The sequence below is a fragment of the Asterias amurensis genome, chromosome 22 (assembly GCF_032118995.1).
Source record: "Asterias amurensis chromosome 22, ASM3211899v1".
In the NCBI taxonomy this organism is placed as follows: Eukaryota; Metazoa; Echinodermata; class Asteroidea; order Forcipulatida; family Asteriidae; genus Asterias; species Asterias amurensis.
Genome location: NC_092669.1, coordinates 4,282,905 through 4,307,079, shown reverse-complemented (window position 1 = coordinate 4,307,079; position 24,175 = coordinate 4,282,905). Strand labels below are relative to the sequence as shown.

At 37.8% G+C, this 24,175-nt stretch overlaps 1 protein-coding gene across 3 annotated transcripts in view; it reads left to right on the top strand.

Annotated features, from left to right (window-relative positions):
- The window catches only part of LOC139953565 (solute carrier organic anion transporter family member 2A1-like), a 59,705-nt gene continuing 35,530 nt past the window's right edge, over positions 1-24,175 (top strand). For 2 of the 3 annotated variants that reach the window (XM_071953012.1, XM_071953010.1), the window contains exon 1: positions 17,858-17,997. The gene's annotated coding sequence lies outside the window, so the exon portion shown is untranslated. Of the gene's footprint in view, positions 64-17,857; positions 17,998-24,175 lie in introns of those variants that run through there. The other variant, XM_071953011.1, reaches the window with a different exon arrangement.

Below are 24,175 nucleotides of genomic sequence, written 5' to 3'. Positions count from 1 at the left end.
GCGGAACAGGGTGACCCGAGGGACTACCTCCTGCGTGCGTCAAGTGGAACTCTACAACAACCGGTAAGCAACAATTTATCACAGGCTTTCCTCGTTCAAGCTTAACATTTTTGAAAGATTCCCCAGTACGTTTATGTTTACGTTGATTATTCAGCAAGATCCTTGATGAGTGAGGGCGTTAAAGCCAATGGTGCTTGATTGGTTGGTGGAGTGCAGAGTAGTGTTGATACCAATTCAACTCAGGCGATTTATTTTCCATTTTCATTTCACTGTGAATAATGACCATGGGCATCAAATAAACATTGGATCGAGTAACAGGAAAATGGCGGCTAAGCCCGAGCAGAGCCCAAAGTTTAAAAACACATAAAGCTGTTCTGTTAAGCAAAAAATAAATGCTCACGAAAATTCTTTGCTAAGTACAGATTTAGTGGGACACCAGTCACAACAATGTAAACTTAATGTAATTTTGGATGCAACATGTTGCCCTGGATCGGGCGAGTTGGTAAATAAAAAACGTTTGAAAACTGTTTCTTATTAAATGCACCGATGTCGGTCACTTCGTACCCAAGTCACTTCGTACCCAAGTCACTTCGTACCCAAATTGTCGTACCCAAGTCATTTCGTACCCAAGTCATTTCGTACCCAAGTCACTTCGTACCCAAGTCACTTCGTACCCCAATTGTCTGACTCTGACAGAAGTGGCCGGACTTCATTATTGTCTTTCATGAGGACATCAACACCGATTGTATATGCACATGCGGTCAGAAAGATGTTTTAAAGTAGAATATAATGATCCTCAAAAATATGCCTTGAAATTGCATGGTTTTCCTAATACGTCATGGACTAACACGGCACGCCTTTTTGGTGGAGTAAAGTTTCTTAAATGAATGAATGTACTCTTCAAAATACCTTTTAATGTGTCTTACGCAATATATAATTGGAATGAATGTAGTCCATTCTTTAAGTAAACCCACAATGCTTTAGGCCCATCATCCATTTATGTATCTCCTCAAATCTGAAGGATTAGAATGAATGACCTCTTCTTAAACCAATGCAGATGTTATAATTATAACAATTCATAAGAGCCGGTGTTGATTTAGCCTTGATCAAGGCGCTACAGCCAGCCGCGATCTGCAAAATCCAAGTCCCCATCACTGAATTCCGCCAGCGCACCCCCATACATAACACAGTGCATATAATACGTGTACAGCGTATGTACACATACGTACTGTACATGTACATGTACCATCTGTATACGGTACACTTACGGTACATTGGTACCTCCCAAGCCACGTGTATGAGGTTGAAAATACAAAGACACGACCGTTCTCACGACTACGCTCTACTGTTCTCGCTGTACAATGTATGGTAATGTACATTGTGTATGCACTGCATGCGTGTGCCGCGAACCGGGCCGGGGAACAGTACATCAACAGCCTTGATCAAGGCTAGTGTTGATTGGAATGGGTGTGGGCCTTCCCTTTAATCAAACAATGATGTATATAGGCCAACCATTCCCGTATGCTAATGTGTCTTGAAAACTAGAGGATTTGAACGAATGGCCTCTTCTAAAACCATTGATGTATAGGTCAACCATCCCGGTATGCTAATGTGTCTTGAAAACTAGAGAATTTGAATACATGACCTCTTCTAAAACCAATGATGTATAGGTCAACCATCACTGTATGCTAATGTGTCTTGAAAACTAGAGGATTTGAATGCATGACCTCTTCAAAAACCAATGGTGTATAGGTCAATCATCACCGTATGCTAATGTGTCTTGAAAACTAGAGAATTTGAATACATGACCTCTTCTAAAACCATTGATGTATAGGTCAACCATCCCTGTATGCTAATGTGTCTTGAAAACTAGAGAATTTGAATGAATGACCTCTTCTAAAACCAATGATGTATAGGTCAACCATCACTGTATGCTAATGTGTCTTGAAAACTAGAGGATTTGAATGAATGACCTCTTCAAAAACCATTGATGTATAGGTCAACCATCCCTGTATGCTAATGTGTCTTGAAAACTAGAGGATTTGAATGAATTGCCTCTTCTAAAACCAATGATGTATAGGTCAACCATCACTGTATGCTAATGTGTCTTGAAAACTAAAGGATTTGAATACATGACCTCTTCAAAAACCATTGATGTATAGGTCAACCATCACTGTATGCTAATGTGTCTTGAAAACTAAAGGATTTGAATACATGACCTCTTCAAAAACCATTGATGTATAGGTCAACCATCACTGTATGCTAATGTGTCTTGAAAACTAGAGAATTTGAATACATGACCTCTTCAAAAACCATTGATGTATAGGTCAACCATCCCTGTGTGCTAATGTGTCTTGAAAACTAGAGGATTTGAATGAATGGCCTCTTCTAAAACCAATGATGTATAGGTCAACCATCACTGTATGCTAATGTGTCTTGAAAACTAAAGGATTTGAATGAATGACCTCTTCTAAAACCAATGATGTATAGGTCAACCATCCCTGTGTGCTAATGTGTCTTGAAAACTAGTGGATTTGAATGAATGACCTCTTCTAAAACCATTGATGTATATAGGTCAACCATCACTGTATGCTAATGTGTCTTGAAAACTAGAGGATTTGAATGAATTGCCTCTTCTAAAACCATTGATGTATAGGTCAACCATCCCTGTATGCTAATGTGTCTTGAAAACTAGAGGATTTGAATGGATGACCTCTTCTAAAACCATTGATGTATAGGTCAACCATCCCTGTATGCTAATGTGTCTTGAAAACTAGAGGATTTGAATGAATGACCTCTTCAAAAACCAATGATGTATAGGTCAACCATCCCTGTATGCTAATGTGTCTTGAAAACTAGAGGATTTGAATGAATGACCTCTTCTAAAACCAATGATGTATAGGTCAACCATCCCTGTATGCTAATGTGTCTTGAAAACTAGAGGATTTGAATGAATGACCTCTTCTAAAACCAATGATGTATAGGTCAACCATCACTGTATGCTAATGTGTCTTGAAAACTAGAGGATTTGAATGCGTGGCCTCTTCAATAAATCAATAATGTTATTACTATTGCAAATCATAAGAGCCAGTGTTGATTTGGATGAATGTACTCTTCAAAAACCAATGATGTATATCTCTCTAAATGTAAAAGAGTTCCATTCTTTACATTTCGAGCTGTCCCTCATATGGCTCTTCAAAAAGAGTGGTGGTTATTTCAGTCTTTTATGGGGGTTTCACTCCAGGACAAATTACAAATCATAAGAGCCAGTGTTAATTTGTATGTGCTTTGGATGTTAATGTACTCTTCTATAAAACAATGATGTATAGGCCAACCATCCCTGTGTCTTGAAAACTAAAGGGTTTGAATGAATGACCTCTTCTATAAAACAATGATAATATTACCAGTACAAATCACAAGAGCCAGTGTTGATTTGGAATGAGTGTACTCTTCCAAAATCAATGTTAATTCACCATGTCATGATTATGTTTCTAGAACAAGAGAGGATTGAATACGATCGTTATGTCATAAAAACTGCTGGACCTAAACAACCACCATCCACTCATAAGATTTGCCATATAAAACACATACCCAGCACGTTTGCAAAATAATATTTACCATGCAATATTAATGTCATTCTTGTGTTAATTTTTTTTTTTTTTTTTTTTGGGCGTGATGACACCTTCACTTATGCTGGTAGCTAGCAATGTTAAAGCCATTGGTCCCTTTCGGTACAGAAAAAAAAAAAAAATTCACAGATTTACAAATAAGTTACATGGTTTACAAAAGGTAGTGGTGAAATACTTCTCTTGAAATATTATTCCATGAAATGCTTTACCTTTTGAGAAAACAGTAAAACAATATCAATTCTCGTTAACGAGAATTACGGATTTATTTTTAACACATGTCATGACACGGCGAAACGCGCGGATACAAGGGTGGGTTTTCCCGTTATTTTCTCCAGACTCCGATGACCGATTAAGCCCAAATTTTCACAGGTTTGTTATTTGATATAGAAGTTGTGATACACGAAGTGTGGGCCTTGGACAAAACCGTTTACCGAAAGGGTCCAATGGCTTTAACCTCGCTAAACGTTGTTGTTATCAGAAAGATACAATTGGGGAAAACAAGTTGTTACAAATCATTGATGAATGGGCCTGACGTATTTAATAATGGCGTTATCTATAATAAATAGTGAGAATGTTGGTCCCTTTCTGATTTTCCTATAATATGGACCAGAGTGATAGTTTACATGTAGTAGGAATGTGCAGGAATATTCATTTTGGTTTAAAGGGGTATGTAACTTTTGTAGGACAAAAAACACAATGTCCACATATTTACACTAAACTTACACAGTTTGAAGATAATGATAGGAGAAAGCTTCCCTGAAAATATTACGTGCTGAGGTGTTGTAGTTTTTGGGAAATGAGTAAAAACAATGTCATTAAAATAATTTTCGTCTCATGAGACGAAAATTATTTTAAGCATTTACAAACGTATTTTCATGACATTGTTTTACTCATTTCTCAAAAACTACAGCACCTCAGTAAGTAATATTTAAAAGGGAAGCTTTCCACTATCATTATCTTCAAACCCTGTAAGTTTAATGTTAATCTATGGACATTTTGAAAAGGTACCCAAATCCTTTAAAGGGAAGGTACACATTTTGGTACTTACTCAAAACAAATATTAACTTAAAAACTGACGTGGTAACGAGCATTGGAGAGCTGTTGATAGTATAAAATATTTGTGAGAAACGGCTCCCTCTGAAGTAGCATAGGTTTTGAGAAAGATGTAATTTCTCAATTCAATAATAAAAAACTTCTATTTAGCCAGAAGTCTTTTATTCCTATCTGAAAGCACACAAATTCGTCCGACTGTGTTTTTTCTCTATTCTATGCTTACGTTGGGATACACTAAGTGAAAAGACTGGTCTTTGAAAATATTACCAAACGTGTCCATTGCCTTTAACCATAACCACTTTTTGTCCAAAGAAAATATCGATTGATGAGGCTGAAACTTCTCTGTTATGTAAATTATACTACATACATCTCAATTTCACAGTGAGTAAGTATTTATGTCAAGGCCAAAACATGATCCACAATAATCTGTAATGATGTCATCCATTAAAGTCACCTGGAAATAGATTTTGTTTCTTTCAAACATAAGAGTATATGCTTACGAACAATAAAAACAATTTGTTTAGTAATTGTTTGTCACGATTTATATGTTTAAAAAATATATAAAGTTGTTTGGGGGGCTGACTCCGCCTACCCCTTTTGTGACGTCAATCGAGGCAGACTTTGCCTGCAATGCGTATAGTAAACACACATGCAAAGTACATGTACGTCCAAGTCGTGAGTTGTTTTATTTCAAAAAGTCTTTTTCTGCATTCAGCAGCAATACACCTGGTCGGCATTGTTTGAAACGTACAAACTCACGACTTTGTCCGTACATGTACTTTGCAATTGTGTTTACTCTACGCATTAGAGGCAAAGTCTGCCTCGATTGACGTCACGAACAGCGCCCTCTCGGGTCGGGGTCTACTCTTAAATTTGTAAATAACATAAGAACTGATTTTTTAAAACCTTAGTTAACTGTTTATTCACATTCCACTCACCAAAACACATATATTAGTGACAAAAGCTTTATTTTGAAAAAAATACCACTTCCAGGGGTGGATTTCACAAAGAGTTAGGACTAGTCTTATCTCGAGTTAGGACCATTTACTCGCCCTAACTTAGGACTATCCATGCAATTTGTATATCTCCTAGGACTAGTCTAAGTTAGGACTAGTCCTAACTCTTTGTGAAATCGACCCAAGGTGACTTTAAGCCGATCAAGCTTATTTATATAACCATATAAATATATAACATTATAGCAAGTATGAACGGGCACTTTGGTTTAGTACAAAGTTCCGGGTCTACGGGTGTCTTGGCATCAGCCCTCTTCGCTGACGCCATTTTAGTTTCTATGGCAACATGTGCACGCGAGAGATCCGGTCGGTTTGCAATTTGTTTGTTTAAAGTTAAATTGTTATTGACAATCATTTACTCTGGAATTTAATGGCTTTTGATACCTTTTGCCTATGGAGTTTAGGGTCGTGACATGAACCCATATTCACTGTGAATGAAGATGCATGTATAGTGTAATTTACCTGTAGAGTTTCAGCTTCATTAGTAGTCAAGTTTTTTAGTTAAAATACAAAAAAAGGAAAATTCACAGCGATATTTTCAGGAGAGTCGCAGTAAATGAGTCGTTTTATATGAGACGAAAATTATTTCCGTGTCATTGTTTTAATTATTTCTCTTACACACTACAGTACCTCAACAGTATTGTCCAAAGGCCCACACTTCGTGTATCACAACTTATAAAATAACAAACCTGTGAAAATTTAGGCTCAATCGGTCATCGGAGTCGGGAGAAAATAACGGGAAAACCCACCCTTGTTTCCGCACGTTTCGCCGTGTCATGACATGTGTTTACTAAAAATCCGTAATTCTCGTTGTCGAGAATTGATAATTGTTTCAATGTTTTCTCAAAAAGTAAAGCATTTCATGGAATAATATTTCAAGAGAAGTCTTTTACCTTTACCTTCTGTAAACCCTGTAAGTTATTTGTAAATTTGTGAACTTTATTTTGTTTCTGTTCCGAAAGTGTATACTGTCTTTAAGAGAAGCCTTCTATACCATCATTATCTTCAAATCGTGTTGTTTAAAGGAACACGTTGCCTTGGATCGGTCGAGTTGGTCTTTGAAAAGCATTTGTAACCGTTTATTATAAAATGCATATGGGTAGAAAGATGTTGTAAAAGTAGAATACAATGATTCACACAAACATGCCTCGAAATTGCGTGGTTTTCCTTTTACCCCGTCGACTAACACGTCGGCCATTTATGGGGGTCAAAATTTTGACTCCCATAAATGGCCGACCATGTTAGTTCGCACAGTAGAAGGAAAACCACGCAATTTCGAGGCAAACTTGTGTGGATCATTGTATTCTACTTTTAAAACATCTTTCCAACCATATGCATTTTATAAAAAACGGTTACAAACGCTTTTGTTTTGACCAACTCGTCCGATCCAAGGCAACGTGTTCCTTTAATATAAACGTGTGTGGACATTGTGTTTTGTGTCCTACAAAAAGTACCCAAACCCTTTAAATGGGGGGAAATAAAAAAATAAATAAAACAAAAACAGTAGAAATGTTACTCGGATACTACATGACTCATGCGTGTTAAGAAACGCCTTTGAGCAAATTCATAGAAGGGACATGTTGTCACTGATTATGCTCTTTTGGCTATGGAAAGTTTATTTTTATGGGAGACTTTTGGGACGCTTGGTGGCAGCAGACTTACCAGGTAAAATCCATTGTAAAGGTACTTTTTGCAAATACTGGGGCGCGCGCGTAAAGCTTGGAATTAGGTGCATTGTGGTCTAGCTGGTATCCAAATTTGATCCATATCTATCCCACAATGCACCTCATTCAACAGTCTGCGCTTGCGCATTGGTATTTGCGATAAGGTCTATGGCAATTTACCTTGTAAGTCTGCTGCCACCTGCGTTCCAAAGTCTCCCATTGAATATAATAATTGACCAGTACAAATTTACCTCGAAACTGTGGGGTTTTCCTAGTTTACTTCGTAAACTAATATCATGGTCCGCCATTAGTCAAACATCCGGCTGTTCACTGAATGATGAATTGCTTTGAAAGGGAGCATTGTATTGTGAAATACAATGGTTCACATCGAAATCACTGGAAAAATTTTCCCCTTTACTTTCTAAAACAGCTTTGGCTCTTCAAAATGGCGGAACCTGTTCTAGTTCACGAAGTAAAAGATGACAAAAACAGTAATTTTTTAGGTCATTGTTCTACTTTTAAAACATCTTTCCAACCATATATAAATGAGTTCTAGTAACTGCTTGTACAGCGCAAAATACAAACAACCGTCTGTTTATAGTATTTTTGTTTCCACCAGTTTGTTTTTGTTTTCGTCAGTCATAAAAAATAGTGACCTTTTAAAAGTGGAACATAACTCACTGGAACGTTTTAAAGACGTAAATTAAAGAGGTTAATGTGGCATTTAAAGGAAGGGCCTGGGTCTTTGTTGTACTACACAAAACACAATGTCCACATATTTACAATAAACTTACACCGTTTGAAGATAATGATGGTTGAAAGCTTCCCTTAAAACATTACATGCTGAGGTGCTGTAGTTTTCGAAAAATGAGTACAAAGCAATGTTACAAACAATTATTTTATATCAAATAATAAACCACAAGGGAAACTGACTGGGTACATTTTTAAATGATTGAGGATTGAACAAAGAAAAAAAATATTTTAGCATGTATGCCCTACAGTGTATTAACGCGAATCTCTACTGAAAACATTGCTCTGTGATTTTCACTTTTTTTTCTCTCTCAAAAACTTGACGACTTTTGAGCCTGAAATTTCTACAGGTAAATTATATCACATAATTTTTATATCTTCACCCACAGTGAGTAGGGATTCGTGTAATGATCAACAACTTGATCTACAAACGGTATGAAACCTTTAAAAGCGAAATACCGTGTAAATGTTAATGTAGATGTAGTGTAATTCACATGTGAAAAAGATATCGCCAAAAATCTGGAGCACTTTTGTCCACCAAGGAAGATAGTTCGTCACGTATGTACACTTGATTGTATATTCTGTGGCATAAAATATTTCCCCAAATCTTTGTACCCTGTCAAATGATGTTTGGTCACACTTTTTTGAACAGTTCTAACATTATCGAGTAAACTGTTAAAAAAAATATATATATATGTTTTACTAAGGTTTATTGTTTCACTGGAGGCAATAGATGTTTTGGAAATTTAAAATGTGACATGTTTTCAGCTGAGTTCTTCACATCATATTAACTTCAAGTTGAATTGTCACGAATTTGATTTCCTCAGATTTAGAATTTGAGGTCTCGAACTCAAGCATCTGAAAGCACACAAACTTCGTGTGACAAGGGTGAATTCTTTCTTTCATAGCTATCTCGCAACTTCGTCGACCAAATTGATCTCAAATTTGCACAGGTTTGTTATTTTGTGCATAATGTTGAGATACACCAAGTGAGAAGACTGGTCTTTGACAATTACCAATAGTGTCCAGTGTCTTTAATCCAATTGTATACACAGATAATCACATTATCTTAAAACCACGTTGACACAAAAAATGTAACTATTTAGCAAAATTCCGTATAGATTGAGTGACTTTGAAGGTTAAAACACTAAAATTGCGCTTGCTTCGGAGACGCAAATAAGATGACCCACACCAAAGGGAAAAACTATTGTTTACATTACGTAACTTCCTTCACAGACACATCAATGAAGTTTTTATAATGTACTGCACTTATTATTTCTAAGGGTATTATTACCGAAAGCCCCATATTATGAATGAGTCAGGAATGAAAAAAGAAGGGCTTCTTCGCCTTGAACAACGTCTTGTGCGGGTTTTAAATATACACGTGCCCCTACATTTTGAATCTCCAATAAAGTGATTAATGTTTATAGACAGGCCGTAAATGTGAGACGGTGCGCTAATTGGTTTTTGGAAGTGTGCTCGGCTTTAAATAGATGCAGACGTTTCGTAACTAGACATTATCTGAGATAATGTCTAGTTATCTCCCTATGCCGCTCACTTTTTGCTCTTAAAGGCATGGTGTCGATTTCAAAATGAGTTATGCTAGGAGATATTAAACACTTAAAGGGAAATTAGGGAAATTACTCAAAACAAATATTAACTTAAAAACTGACGTGGTAACGAGCATTGGAGAGCTGCTGGTAGTATAAAACATTGTGGGAAACAACTCCCCTGAAGTAACGTAGTTTTTGAGAAAGAGGTAATTTCTCACTAAAACAATAAAAGACTTCTAGCTAGAAGTCTTTTATTCCTATCTGAAAGCACACAAATTCGTCCAACAAGGGTGTTTTTTTCTTTCATCATTTTCTCGCACTTTCGATGACTGATTGAGCCCAAATTTTCACAGGCTTGTTATTTTATGCTTATGATGGGAAACACCAAATGAGAAGACTGGTCTTTGACAATTACCAAACGTGTACCCTCCCTTTAAGGCTAGTCCTATAGTTAGGACGAGTTCCTCGCCCTAACTTGTGAAATCCACCCCATGGACACGTTTGGTAATTTCTCAAAATCTTAGCGTAACAACTTACTTGGTAACGAGTCGGAGATCTGTTGATAATATAAAACATTGTGAGAAACGGCTCCCTCTGAAGCGACGTAGTTTTTGTGGAAAAGAGTAATTTCTCACTCAATTAATAAAAGACATTTAGCTGAAGCCTTTATTGTGCATCTGAGAGCACACAAAGTAATGCAACAAGGTTATTTTTTTATAACAATATTTTATTGCAACTTTAATGACCGATTGAGTCCAAATGTTCACATGTTTGTTATTGTTTGTATGTTGGGTACACTTAGTGAGAATACTGGGCCCAATTTCATGGCTCTGCTTACCGCCGAATTCTGCGCTTACGATCACGATTCCCCGCTTACGTGCAAGCGCCGAATTTCTGCGCTATATAGCCTTGTAAGCGTAGAATACCTAGTAACGTGGATGGAGTACGCACGCGCAGAAGCCAAAATTCGCCGCTAACCCGTGAAATACGCTTGCCGTAAGCACAGAATTCCCTGCTTCCGTAAGCGCCGATTCTGTGCTTTAGTAAAGCAGAGCCATGAAATTGGGCCCTGGTCTTTGACAAAGAGGTCACCTGTGCCTTGAAAGCACAGCGAAATGGGCGAATCGACTCACGTGGTGATTTTTGAAATTCCTTGTGCTGTAATTATTTTACTGGAAAGATTTAATAACTTTTATCACCATCGGTAAATAGAACAGACCTAGATCTACTTCAGCACCAAAAATGACATCCAGAGAAAAAAATGTGTCATGTATGAAATACTAGATACAAAATGTGTTACTTTTACGAATAATTATGTTTGGACATGTAAATCCAAGACAAAAGTCCATTAAGGACAAAAACTGTTGAATATCTTAAGAAAGTTGCGGGTACAACAGTGTGTAAAACTATTTTTGGAGTGGAGTGGTGGCTCTGAAAAGAGCCGGTATGTGATCTCGACGTTTTGAACAGTAAACGTCGTTTCGAAACGTCGGGGCTAAACCGGTTGTTTTTATAGCCAACACTTCTCTCGAAAGAATTGCACATTAGGCCTATGCCTGCAAGTTTACATAACTTCAAAAACCCTTAGCATGAACATTTTACACTGTAAACTGTCATTTTCATCAGAGTGAGTTTTTGAGAAATAATTAAAGCAGTTAGTTTTGTTTTCCTAAGTCATAAACTCACTGCTAGAAAGCAGTACAAAACAGAATGATTCTCTTCACTTCATGAACGTGACTCAAATGACCAATTGAGCTTAAAGGGTATATTATGTACTTTTTCCTAACAAAAAACACAATGTCCACAGATTTACATTAAACTTACACAGTTTGTAGATTATGATAGTAGAAAGCTTCCCTTGAAATTTTACTTACTGAGGTGCTGTAGTTTTTGAGAAATGAGTAAAAGTAATAATATTCATCTCAGTTTTAGCATGTAAAAACGTATTAACCAGTTACGCTATGGTTTTGGTATATCACAACTGGTAAAGGGGATTTTACATGCTGAAATAATTTTGGTCTCATGAGACCAAAACTATTTTGTGATTTGTTTTACTCATTTCTCAAAAAACTACACAACCTTAGTTGGTAAATTTGAAGGGAAGCTTTCCACTATCAATATCTTCAAACCCTGTAAGTTTAATGAAAATCTGCGGACATTTTGAAAAAGTACCCAAATCCTTTAAAGGAACATTACATAGTTGTTGTTTTTTCTAACAAAAAAAAAATTCTGGGTGACGAGAAAGTAGTGAAAAACCGATTACACACTTTGCAAACGTTTTCTGTACCTTTCGTTACATCAAGTGTGGATATGTTACCAGTACAATTACCAATGTGACACAAAAAAGTTGGCAAACCTCCCAACATTTGATCGTAAATTTTATTCATTCTTTAGAGGCCATTCAATCATCAAACTGCCAGGAAACACAATTGACTGATTCATAATATAGATCGAATAAAATTCTGTTTACTGCTCTGGGATAAGTCGTTCTTAAAGGAACACGTTGTTTTGGACCGGTCGAGTTGGTCTTTAAAAGGGTTTGTAAACGTTTGTTATAAAATGCATATGTTATAAATGCATATGATTAGAAAGATATTTTAAAAGTAGAATACAATGATCCACACAAGTATCACTCGAAATTGCGTGGTTTTCCTTTTACCAATTATAAATGGCCGACCGTGTTAGTTCGCAAAGTATAAGAAAAAAACACGCAATTTCGCGGCAAATGTTTGTGGATCATTGTATTCTATTTTCAATATCTTTCTATGCATTTTATAACAAACGGTTCTAAACACTTTTCAAAGACCAACTCGACCGATCCAAGGCAACGTGTTCCTTAAAATGTCGGTATTTGTCGCAAATTGCCGAAAGAATATCGCAAATCCCACCCGTCGAATGTTAGTCCAGTTGTCTGCTGTCAGGTCTCGGGGGAATGCACTAAAGCAGCACGCATTACCAGCCTCAGATCAGAACAAGGATAATTGACAGAGTGAGACACCAACATATAAAAGCCTGAGCTCAATTTCATAGAGATGCTATAAGCACAAAAATTTGCTTAGCATGAAGTCTTTTCCTTTATCAAAACAGGATTACCAGCCAAATTTTCCATTTGTTGCTAATGCTTGATAACATGCATATTTAGCTGTTGTTTGCTTATCCTGAAAATCTCGTGGACATTTGAATGGGAGTCCCGTTTTTATCAAGGCAAAAATTAAGTACTTAGCAAATGGTGTGTGCTTAGCAGCTCTATGGATTTGTGCCATGGACGGCTCAGTTAAGTTGAGCGTATTAAGCACATTAGTCTAAGGTTGCAGTTAAAATTCAACTCCATTCAAAATTTCTTTGTCCAACCCAACATGAATTTTATTTGAGGATTTTGGTTATAACTATCTACATATAATAATATTAGTACCGAGTTTATTTGCACGATCCAACTGAAAACTGAACCCACACCTTTAACTTTAGAAAAAAAACGCTGTTTGTTCTTAGGCCATTTTTGTGTTATGTCATTTCCTTATTGCTGTTTGTTTGTCTGTAGTGTTGGCGCGCAAACACTGTTGACGTGAAACATTATTGGCGCGAAAACACTCCTGAGGTCAGACTATAGTTGTATTTTTGTTTTTCATGTTTTTCACCTTGTCTGAAATGCTGGTAGTTAGCACAGCAAATACATTTAAGGACATGGCTTTAAAGGGGAAAATACTTTTGGTATCACTGACTCGGCTTTAAGATTTAGCTTTTGACGTGGTGTAACGATTACATTTAATTCCAATTACAATTTAAATAAACCTTAAAAGGCAGTGGACATTATTGGTAATTGTCAAAGACCAGTCTTCTCACTTGGTGTATCCCAACATATTATGCATAAAATAACAAACCTGTCAAAGTTTGAGCTCAACCGGTCATCAAAGTTGCGAGATAATAATGGAAGAAAAAAACACCCTTGTCACACGAAGTTGTGCGCTTTTAGATGGTTGATTTCGAGACCTCAAATTCTAAATCTGAGGTCTCGAAATCAAATCCGTGGAAAATTACTTCTTTCTCGAAAACTACGTCCACTTCAGAGGGAGCCGTTTCTCACAATGTGTTATACTATCAACCTCTCCCATTACTCGTGACAAAATAAAGCTTTATGCTAACTATTATTTTGAGTAACTACCAATAGTGTTCACTGCCTTTAAAAGGGCTCTTAGTCTTACACCAAGTCGTATAGTCGAGAACAACAGTGGCCTACTGTTGCCTGATAATTGTTGGGTATCGAAACATCCCGAAAACGTGCACTCGTGAGATTTCATTCTTAAAATCACTGGAAACTATCAATGTAGTTGTAAAGACCAGTCTTATCACTTGGTGCATCTCAACATGGTCGGTGAAGTTGTGTGCTTTCAGATGCTTGATCTCGAGACACCAAAATCTATTTCTGGGGTCTCGAAATCAAATTGGTGGAAAATTACTTCTCGAGAACTACGTTACTTCAGAGGGTGATACCCGAAACGCGGCAACTTTTTGAAGAAAAAAAAGTCGAGTTTTACTGATTTACAAGTAAAACTCATCTCACGACAAGGAACACATGTGTACATAGACTAAACAGTGAAACCCCAATGTCTGATCCAAGGTCTGCCAAGAAAATGTCATAATAATTATTCTCCTCGAAAGTTGACATTATCGATCAAAACCATCCCTGCCAATCTTAGCAGCTCTTTTTCTTGCTTTACAGACCATAACATGCAATGCACAAAGTCCGTAGCACGAGGCAATAACACGGTGCATTTGACCAGCAGATTTAAAGGGTCTTAATATCACTTGTGTATCAAGTTTTTAGCAACTAAAGACATTGGATATCTATTAGTAATCGTGTAAGACCATAGCCCAATTTCATAGAGCTGCTAAGCACAAAAATTTGCTTAGCATGAAATTTCCTCATTGATAAAAACAGGATTGCCAACTAAATTTCTATTTATTGCATATTGCTTGTTACTGATATTCAGCTGTTGCTTGCCTATCCTGAAAATCACGTGGAAATTTGGTTGGGGATCCTATATTATGCATAAAATAACAAACCTGTGAAAATTTGAGCTCGATCGGTAGTCGGAGTTGCGAGATAAATTATGAAAGAAAAAACACCCTTGTCACACGAAGCTGTATGCTTTCATCAGATGCTTGATTTTGATACCTTAAATTCTAAATCTGAGGTCTCGAAATCAAATTCGTGGAAAACTGCTTCTTTCTCGAAAACTAGCTACGTCACTGCAGAGGGAGCCGTTTCTCACAATGTTTTATACTATAGACCTTTTCGCAAATACTGGGGCGCGCGCGTAAAGCTTGGAATTAGGTGCATTGTGGTCTAGCTGATTACAATTTTGATTCATATATATCCCACAATGCACCTCATTCAACAGTCTGCGCTTGCGCATTGGTATTTGCGATAAGGTCTATTAACCTCTCCCCATTACTGGTTAGACCAAGTGAGGTTTAATGCTACATGTAATATTATTTTGAGTAATTACCAATAGTGTCCACTGCCTTTAAATGGTTTTGATACTTTTTATGTATCAAGTTTTTTGCAATTAATGATACGAATCCCTGCTCACTGTGATTGAATAATGCACTCAATGTGGTTATGTACCTGTAGAATGTTCAGCTTCAATAGTCGTCAAATTTCTGAGAAAAATCACAGAGCAACCTTTTAGGAGAGTGTTAATACTAATGTGTTGTACACGCTAGAATAATTTTTGGCACGCTGAGAGAAAAAATGGTTTCGTTAATAAAGGGTCTATGTAACTTTTGTAGGACAAAATACACAATGTCCACAGATTTACACTAAACTTACACAGTTTGAAGATAATGATAGTAGAAAGCTTCCCTGAAAATACTACGTGCTGAGGTGCTGTAGTTTTGGGGAAATGGGTAAAACAATGTCATGAAAATAGTTTTCGTCTCATGAGACGAATTTTTTTTTAAATCATTTACAAACGGATTTTCATGACATTGTTTTACTCATTTCTCAAAAACTACAGCACCTCAGTAAGTAAGATTTGAAGGGAAGCTTTCCACTATCATTATCTTCAAACCCTGTAAGTTTAATGTAAATCTATGGACATTTTGAAAAAGTACCCAAATCCTTTAAATTAATCTTTCTCCAGAAGACGATCAGAGCAACTGATCGAAACGTCGAGTTGAAACCAATGGTTCTTTTCAGAACCACCCCAACGCATTTAGAGATAGTCATATCATGGTGTTATCGCAAACCTGTCCATATTTCGTGAAACTATACTCGTTTCTTAAAAACTACAGTACATCAGCTAATAATATTGTAAGGGAAGCTTTCTGCTATAATTATCTTATAATATTAATCTGAGAACATTGGAAAGGCTATAGGGGCTAGGTCTGAAGTCTTTTATTGTTTGAGTGAAATTACGTTTTTTCTCAAAAACAACTCAAAGGGGGAAAGTAAACATTTGGCTTCGTCAACTCTCGCTTGAATTTAGGTAAACTAGATTACATAATACGTAATTATTCCACAAATTAATTAATTCACAACAAGGTACCCGCTGGTATTCTAATTTTGTTTTTGAGATGGTACCATTTCAGATTTTGGTATTAAGTATGTTTTTTTTAAGGGGGTGCCCACAACACCCTGGCTTCGGCCTCAGTTCAGGCTTAAATTATCGGTCGGCCTGTTTGAAGTCTCATCCCGAAAGCACACGCATCCTAAGCCATTGCTGGATTGCCATTGCTGAAATAAAATAGAATTTCATAGAGCTGCTTAAAGGCACCATGGCCACTACTGGATCCAATTCCATGGCTCTGCTTACCGTAAGCACATAATCGGCGCTTACGGAAGCAGGAATTTATATGCTTACGGCAAGCGTATTTCCAAGTTAGCGGCGATTTTTTACTTCTGCGCTGGCGTACTCAACGTTACCAGCCGTTGATTTCACCAAACTCTTCCTAACTTTAAGATTAATCTTAGGACTTACGACGAGTCCCAGCCCTGCAATGTAGCATGCAGACCTTAAGATTAATCCTAAGTTAGGACGAGTTACTCGTCCTAACTCGACATAGGATCAATCCTAGCTTTTCGTGAAATCGGCTGCAGGTATTCTACGGCTAGCACAGAAATTCGGCGCTTGCACGTAAGCGGGAAATCGTGAGCGTAAGCGCAGAATTCGGCGGTAAGCAGAACCAGAGCCATGACATTTGGCCCTGGTAACTTTTCAAGTATCTGCATTAGCTTGATAAAGGGGATGCTTACGTTTTGTTATCACTCCTAAAATTAACGCCAAGAAAACTTTACGTATTAGAAGTTCAACAACAAACCAAAATTAAAGGAATGACATTACGAACCTATATAGAAGAGTCTTTCTCAAAGTCTAAATCATTACCTTCTCGTTATAAAAGGCACTGTACACGTTTGAAGACCAGTGTTCTCACTTGTTGTATCCCACCATAACCATAAAATAACAAGCCTGTAAACATTTGGGCTCAATTGGTCATCAAAGTTGCGAGAAAATAATGAAAGAAAAAAACACCCTTGTTGGACGAATTTGTGTACTTACAGAAAGGAATAAAAGACTTCTAGCTAGAAGTCTTATAATATTTTAGTGAGAAATTACCTCTTTCTCAAAAACTACGTTACTTCAGAGGGAGCCGTTTCCCACAATGTTTTAATACTATCAACAGCTCTCCAATGCTTGTTACCAAAGTCAGTTTTTAAGTTAATATTTGTTTTGAGTAATTACCAAACGTGTAACTTCCCTTTAACTATACTTCACTGTTGCGGAATGAGTTTCCAATGCTTATACTTAAGTAACGTTACAAGCCAAAATACATTGTAACATATTACAATCGGTGGCTGGTATTTTCCATATATTTTTCGCTGAGCAAAACGTTGTTTAAACATAATTTACTGCTTTAAGCAGTTGGGCACATCTAGAAAAAAAAATGGCCTTACTATTATCACGTATACTTTACACTTGGTTTTACTCAAGTTTTTTTTTTTTTTACAAAAAGCTTCCTCGGACACAATGTGCTGGTAGAGGAATATATGATTAACACTTTCAACCAAAATCACAGCCACGAGATCTGTTGATGTAAAACGATTGTTTTTAAAATGCTGGTACTTGGCTGTTCAGCTCTTGGTATTTAAAATTTGGTACCTGCATCCATAGTGATTTAGTTGGGCTAAAGTCGAGTTTAAGGACACAACGTCGAGTGGTCGTGCGGCCTTCCTTTATAAGTCTCGGAGGACTTGTTGGCGAGAAAGAAACACAAGTTGTGAAGTTCGGAGGAAAGGAAAACACGTTTATTGTTTGTTGAAAGCTTGCTTCTAAAGGTAAGATTGTTATAAGTTCTGCACATGGTAGCGGAGGCTGTGATTTGGTTTTCATGAGTTTAAGTTTGATTAATATTGCATTTGAAGTTAGACCCTTTTGCCGAAGCTACATAATAGATCTTCTCAAAATGTTACAGGGCCCAATAGAATTTCTGTTAGAATTGGAGTTTAAGTTTGGTTAACATTGTTTATCAGGTTTGTTGCATCCCTTTTTTGTAATGCTCATATTTAAATGGTTCATATATTGCAAGATCTATTTGGATCGTAAGTTTAATAAGTGTGATGTAAAATAATGTGTGCTGTAAAGCATGAAATTTCTTGGCTTCGATCGGTCGGCGTCGAATACCGCTGTACACCGAGCGAACACAGTATTATGCCGAACAAACTACCGTGGATATTGTTTTGTTCGTCACAGCGGCGTTTTCCTGCAACGACTTTAATAAGTTTGCTCAAAGACCTTTGCTTGAGTTCTAGGGTCGTAGTGAATTTTGTTCCTCGACGTGTGAGTGTGAACTAACTTTGAACTGAGTTACCGCGTAGTCAGCAACCTGTACCATGGTAAACAAAATTGTGTGTACTCATTTACGGTCAGTCAAAAATCACGATTTTTTTGTAACATAGCTGGATAACAATTATTACCAGCATAATTAGCTCGAGTGAGTCTTCGACCTATATAGTCACCACAAATTTTGAAGTCGCATATCAATTGAACACATTGATATCCAATACACACATTGACATCCAATACAATTTCGTAGGGCTGCTTAACGGTAAGCAATTTATTTTTTTGCTTAACGTACCAAAACTAATTGCTTAAGCGTGAACCTATTTCACGAGCGGTTGCTAGCTTAACATTTAAGATCGTTTGCTGGGCCCAGGTTCTTAGATCTTAGCCACAAGATGGATTTGGGTAAATTTCTTTTTGTAGGGACTGAGTGTTCTAACCCAAAGACTTAAAGCATTTGAACGACCAATATGCATGCTGCCAATCAAACCAGGAACACACTCAGTTTAGTAAAAGAAAGAAAAGAATATATTTATTGTGTTTCAGACAGTGTAGGCCTAATCCTCTTTTCTTGCCAACACATTCTTTGCAACAGCAAAGATGATCGATTCTAGTTTTACTCTAAACTCTCTTAATCGGGTTTAATCGGCCTGGGCATTTCTCTGCCAAAAGAGGGCGCTATACAGACTAACCAATCCGATCACAAACTGCGCGTTAGTTACAAGATAGGCCTACACGGCAAAAAAATATGTTAGGGTTTAATGGGTTTCATAATGGTTGGAATGAAAAACACTTTTTCAGAACGGTAGTAATTGATTCATCTGGACATAATGGCGGCACCAGTTAACTTGACGTGGGATCAAACCAAACACCAATGAGCTGAATAGTTTGCTTGTTGAATTACTATATAAAATAGACCAATGGATCAGTGTTTACTGGCATTCATTAGTGTAGAAAATAAGCAAATGGATAGGCCTCAGCTGTAATGAATTGGCAATTTCTGTAAACAACAAAATCAAATAATACTTTTCCATAACTATCTCACCAAACTGCTCTAATTTCTACCCACACCAATACAATTCAAGATGTATTACTGAATGGGAAACATTTGTATAGTTTGTTGATATGTTGTATGAATTTTGTTCGACCTTTGATCGCGTAGATATGTTGTATGAATTTTGTTCGACCTTTGATCGCGTAGAAAGTGCACTTTTTCATGAGAATGGAAAACCAAAATCCCACCACCGTCACGCGACTTTTCAATTTGTATCCATACGGTACGGCCCCGAAGTCACGCACTGATTATTCGTTTCGCATTTGAATTTGGATCCCTTTGTCGAAGTTATGCACAATAGAACTTTTCAAAGTTGTGCAGGGTCCAAGGCTGGTAAGAGTTTTGCTCTGAAAGGATTGCTTGAGGGGGGGGGGGGCTAGGGTACGTCTGTCACCCCATGCATGGTGTCAACAAATAGGGCCCCCAACTTGGGTATGTATGCATGGGGAGCTTTCGGAACATTTTTTAAAAGGCTGTTTAGTGTTGTTGCAGAAAAAAAAACTGCTTGAAGAAAACTTCTTTGCTAAGCAAAATTTTCAGTGGGGCACCACAACAGTGCAAACTTAGTGTGACCTTGGCTATAGTAACCTGTTTCTGTTCAGCCATTACTTGCGAGATAACAAATGAAAGAAAAAAACACCCTTGTCACACGAAGTTGTGTGCGTTTAGATGGTTGATTTCGAGACCTCAAGTTCTGAATCTGAGGTCTCGAAATCAAATTCGTGGAAAATTACTTCTTTCTCGAAAACTATGGCACTTCAGAGGGAACCGTTTCTCACACTGTTTTATACCATCAACCTCTCCCCATTACTCGTCACGAAGAAAGGTTTATGCTTATAATTATTTTGAGTAATTACTAATAGTGTCACAACGGGAGTGCAGCGTTATATTGGCCTGTATATCAACACAACCAGACACTGCGGGAAAGAACTTGTCACCGAACCATCGTCATAAGTGATCGATGTATTCAAGTTTGAAGGTCACCATTTTGTTGGCTTTGATTATTTATTGTTAACAAAAAAAAAATCTTGTCAAGCCTCGCTGCATCTCAAGTGTATACAAAGTGACGTTAACACTTTTCATAGAAAAAGCAGTTTACACGGTATTTTGTTTTGATACCCTTTGTAGAACAAGTTTTTGGCCATGACATGAACCCCTACCCACTGTAGACTTGTGGACAAGTCGTTTTTGGTCCCACGCGGTGAGATAGTCGAGTTGCAGCTGTGCTCTCTGCGCGACTACTGCGCGCTGGCCGACTTCTACTTCAGTGTGGATGTTTCCAGCAGAGTCGTAAAAACGTTGTACATGCTTAAACAGTGTTCGTCTGTCCCTACTCTATGGTGTTTCTAAGACGACGTTTCTTTTCGTGACATTGTTTTACTCATTTCTCAAAAACTGTAGTAGCTCAAGCAAGTAATAACTTCAGGGATTCTTTCTATCATAATATTATCTTCAAATCGTTCAAATAATGTTAACAATGACAATGTGTAAGGATGATCTTCAGAAGGGGGTGGGGGTCCGGGTATATATAGGGTGCGTTCGTTTAGCTTCCCTAGGTCGACCCCGGTCTTCCCCGGTGCGTTCGAATAGATTTGACTTCATTCCAGGGGCTCACCTAGGTCAGCCCCCAGTGCCCTGCTTGTGGAGTGGGTCACTTGGGGCTGGCCCCGGGTGCGTGACGTCACTACGAGAGCGGTCAGTGATCGTTCGTTTAGCTCTTGTAAGGGGCTCACCCGAGTGAGCACCGCGGGGTAGACCCAGGGAAGCTAATCGAACGCAACCCATAATCTCCAGTATGAGTGAGATTTCAGGTTGAACTCCGTCAATGATTTTTGTTTCTGTTTTACTAAAAACCCGTATATCTTTAAACAGCAATGACCTTGCAGATTTCTGGCTGTTTGCAATGGCCGTCATGAATGAGCTCACACCAAATGCTTCAAACTAGATTCAGAGGTTGTTGCTTGTTAAAGGTACTGCCGTCGATTTTACCAAACTCTTCATATTTTAGGAATAATCTTATGACTTCGGACGAGTTAAGTTATGTATCCATAAACGTATACGAACGCATTGAACCAATCCTAAGTTAGGACGAGTTACTCGTCCTAACTCCCAGCAATTCTACCTCCATGCTCCCAGTAAGGATTAATCCTAGCGTGTTGTGAACTCGGCTGCAGGTAATTGTCAAAGACCAGTCTTCGCACTTGGTGTATCTTAACATGCATTAAATAACAAACCTGTGAAAATGTTGACTAAATAAGTCGTCGAAGTTGCAAGAGAGTTATGTATTTTCACATGCTTGATTGGAGACCCCAGCTGTAGTTTAGTGAGAAATTACTTCTTTCTCAAAAACTACGCTCTTGCAGAGGGAGCCGTTTCTCACAATGTGCTATACTATTTACAGTTGCTGGTTACCAAATAAGTTTTTATTTTGACAATTACTTTGAGTATTTTACCAATAGTGTCCAGTGCCTTTAAACGCAATTTGATCATGGAGGATAACTTTGGTTTGTGAAACAATTCGACTGTTTTAATTCTATGAAACTAACCTTTGAAAATTTTGTTTCGAAATGGTCACTTTTTTTTTTTTGGGGGATAGCACCAATAATCCGGAGTGAATAATGTCAAATCAGGAAGAGCAACAGTGTCCATTGCCTTTAATACCCCTCTTTTACCTTTGTTGATCGATACCATCAAAAGTAACAAAATCTATAAACCTTGAAAAGAAGGTTAGACAATAATATCACACACGTCATGAAGGATACCTTTACACGACACGCACATTGAGTCTGCACAACCAGCCAGGGTCACTGCTAGGGTTTATATAGGGTGCGTTCGTTTAGCTTCTCTGGGTCGACCCCGGTGTGTGACGGTGTTTTTTTTTCCAGGACGAACGTGGGTAATTGTCTGCACACGTTTGTCCTGGAAAAAAAACACGCCACACACCGGGGTCGACCCAGGGAAGCTAAACGAACGCACCCATAGTTCTACATGCGCACATAGTGGTAGACTTGCGAACAAGTCGTTAATGCAATTCCTTTGGAATTGTTTTTTGACCTAGGACAAAAATACAACTAAAAGTCTACAAAACAGTATCCGTTTTTCCACGACGTGTATGAGCTCCTGTAACCTTTGCTATTAACGTGTATGCAAAATACGATAGTCGCAGATACGCGTCACGTGAACACACAAAGTGTCGACGTATTAGTATCTGTATCTCCCCCCGTCCGCTTGCAAAACCTCTCTAATGATTCAGATTTCCGCGATCGAATACTGCTCTCGCGAGATCACAGCTCTCTCGCGAAGCTGCTGGTTGCCGACTACTAGGCCGTGTCCGAAACGACGACTTCGGCTACAGCTACGTCTAGGTCAGCGCGTCTACCAGTGTTGAAGAATAGGCAGACGCGCGCGATCTAGCCGTAGCTGTAGCCAAAGTCGCCGTTTCGGACACGGCCTTAGAGAAGAGTAGTAGACTCGTAGGGGCCCAGCAGTCTCACGAGAATACCGACAGCATCACGGGAATCGCGGAGAGAGTCGGAACGCTGTTATCGCAACAAGCATTTAACGACTTGTCCACAAGTCTAGCTAAAGTTTTTACAGGATATTTTTTTTTCTTTCTCAAAAGCACATCTCAAGATTACACATGCCTCTTTCTGTTTGAACATAACTGCTCCAGTGTTTGAACGTTACCCTCTTTTGAAATGAAATGTTCACAGTACATTTTTATTGTTTATATACATACATTTACATAATTATTAGCGTTTAAAGGGTCTATGTAAATTTTGTAGGACAAAAAACACAATGTCCACAGATTTACACTAAACTTACACAGTTTGAAGATAATGAAAGTAGAAAGCTTCCCTGAAAATATTACGTGCTGAGGTGCTGTAGTTTTTGGGAAGTGAGTAAAACAATGTCATGAAAATAATTTTCGTCTCATGAGACGAAAATGATTTTAATCATTTACAAACGTATTTTCATGACAATGTTTTACTCATTTCTCAAAAACTACAGCACCTCAGTGAGTAAAATTTGAAGGGAAGCTTTCCACTCTCATTATCTTCAAACCCTGTAAGTTTAATGTAAATCTATAGATATTTTGACAAGGTACCCAAATCTTTTAAACAATCGAGCGGTTCCAAAAACCAGAGGTAAACTTTGCCCAAGTTTAAAGTAATTTCCGATGATCCCGTAAACAATTTCTTTGACATTTGCGTCACCTAAAGATTGTTTCACATCTTGGTATTTTCCTTTCTACTGAACTGAAAAAGCTGAACCCAGAACGTAAACAAAAAGCACTGACCAGACACAAAGAAAACAAGACTTGCGAACTTTTTGGTGGACCCGAGTTGGTGAGTGAAGCGTGCATAATTACTGCACCTTGGTTGACTGTATGGCAAATTATTCCACATTAGTATACCTCATACATATTCATGACAGAGAGTGGAGTTCTCATATATGCACAGATTCTAAATTTTACAACTTCATGGATTGATCTTAAAGGTACTGCAGTCGATTTCACGAAACCTAGGGTAAATTCTATCTCGAGTTAGGCCGAGTAATACATCCTAACTTAGGGTGGGTTCAACGCGTCATAATGTCTAAGAATACGGAACTTAACT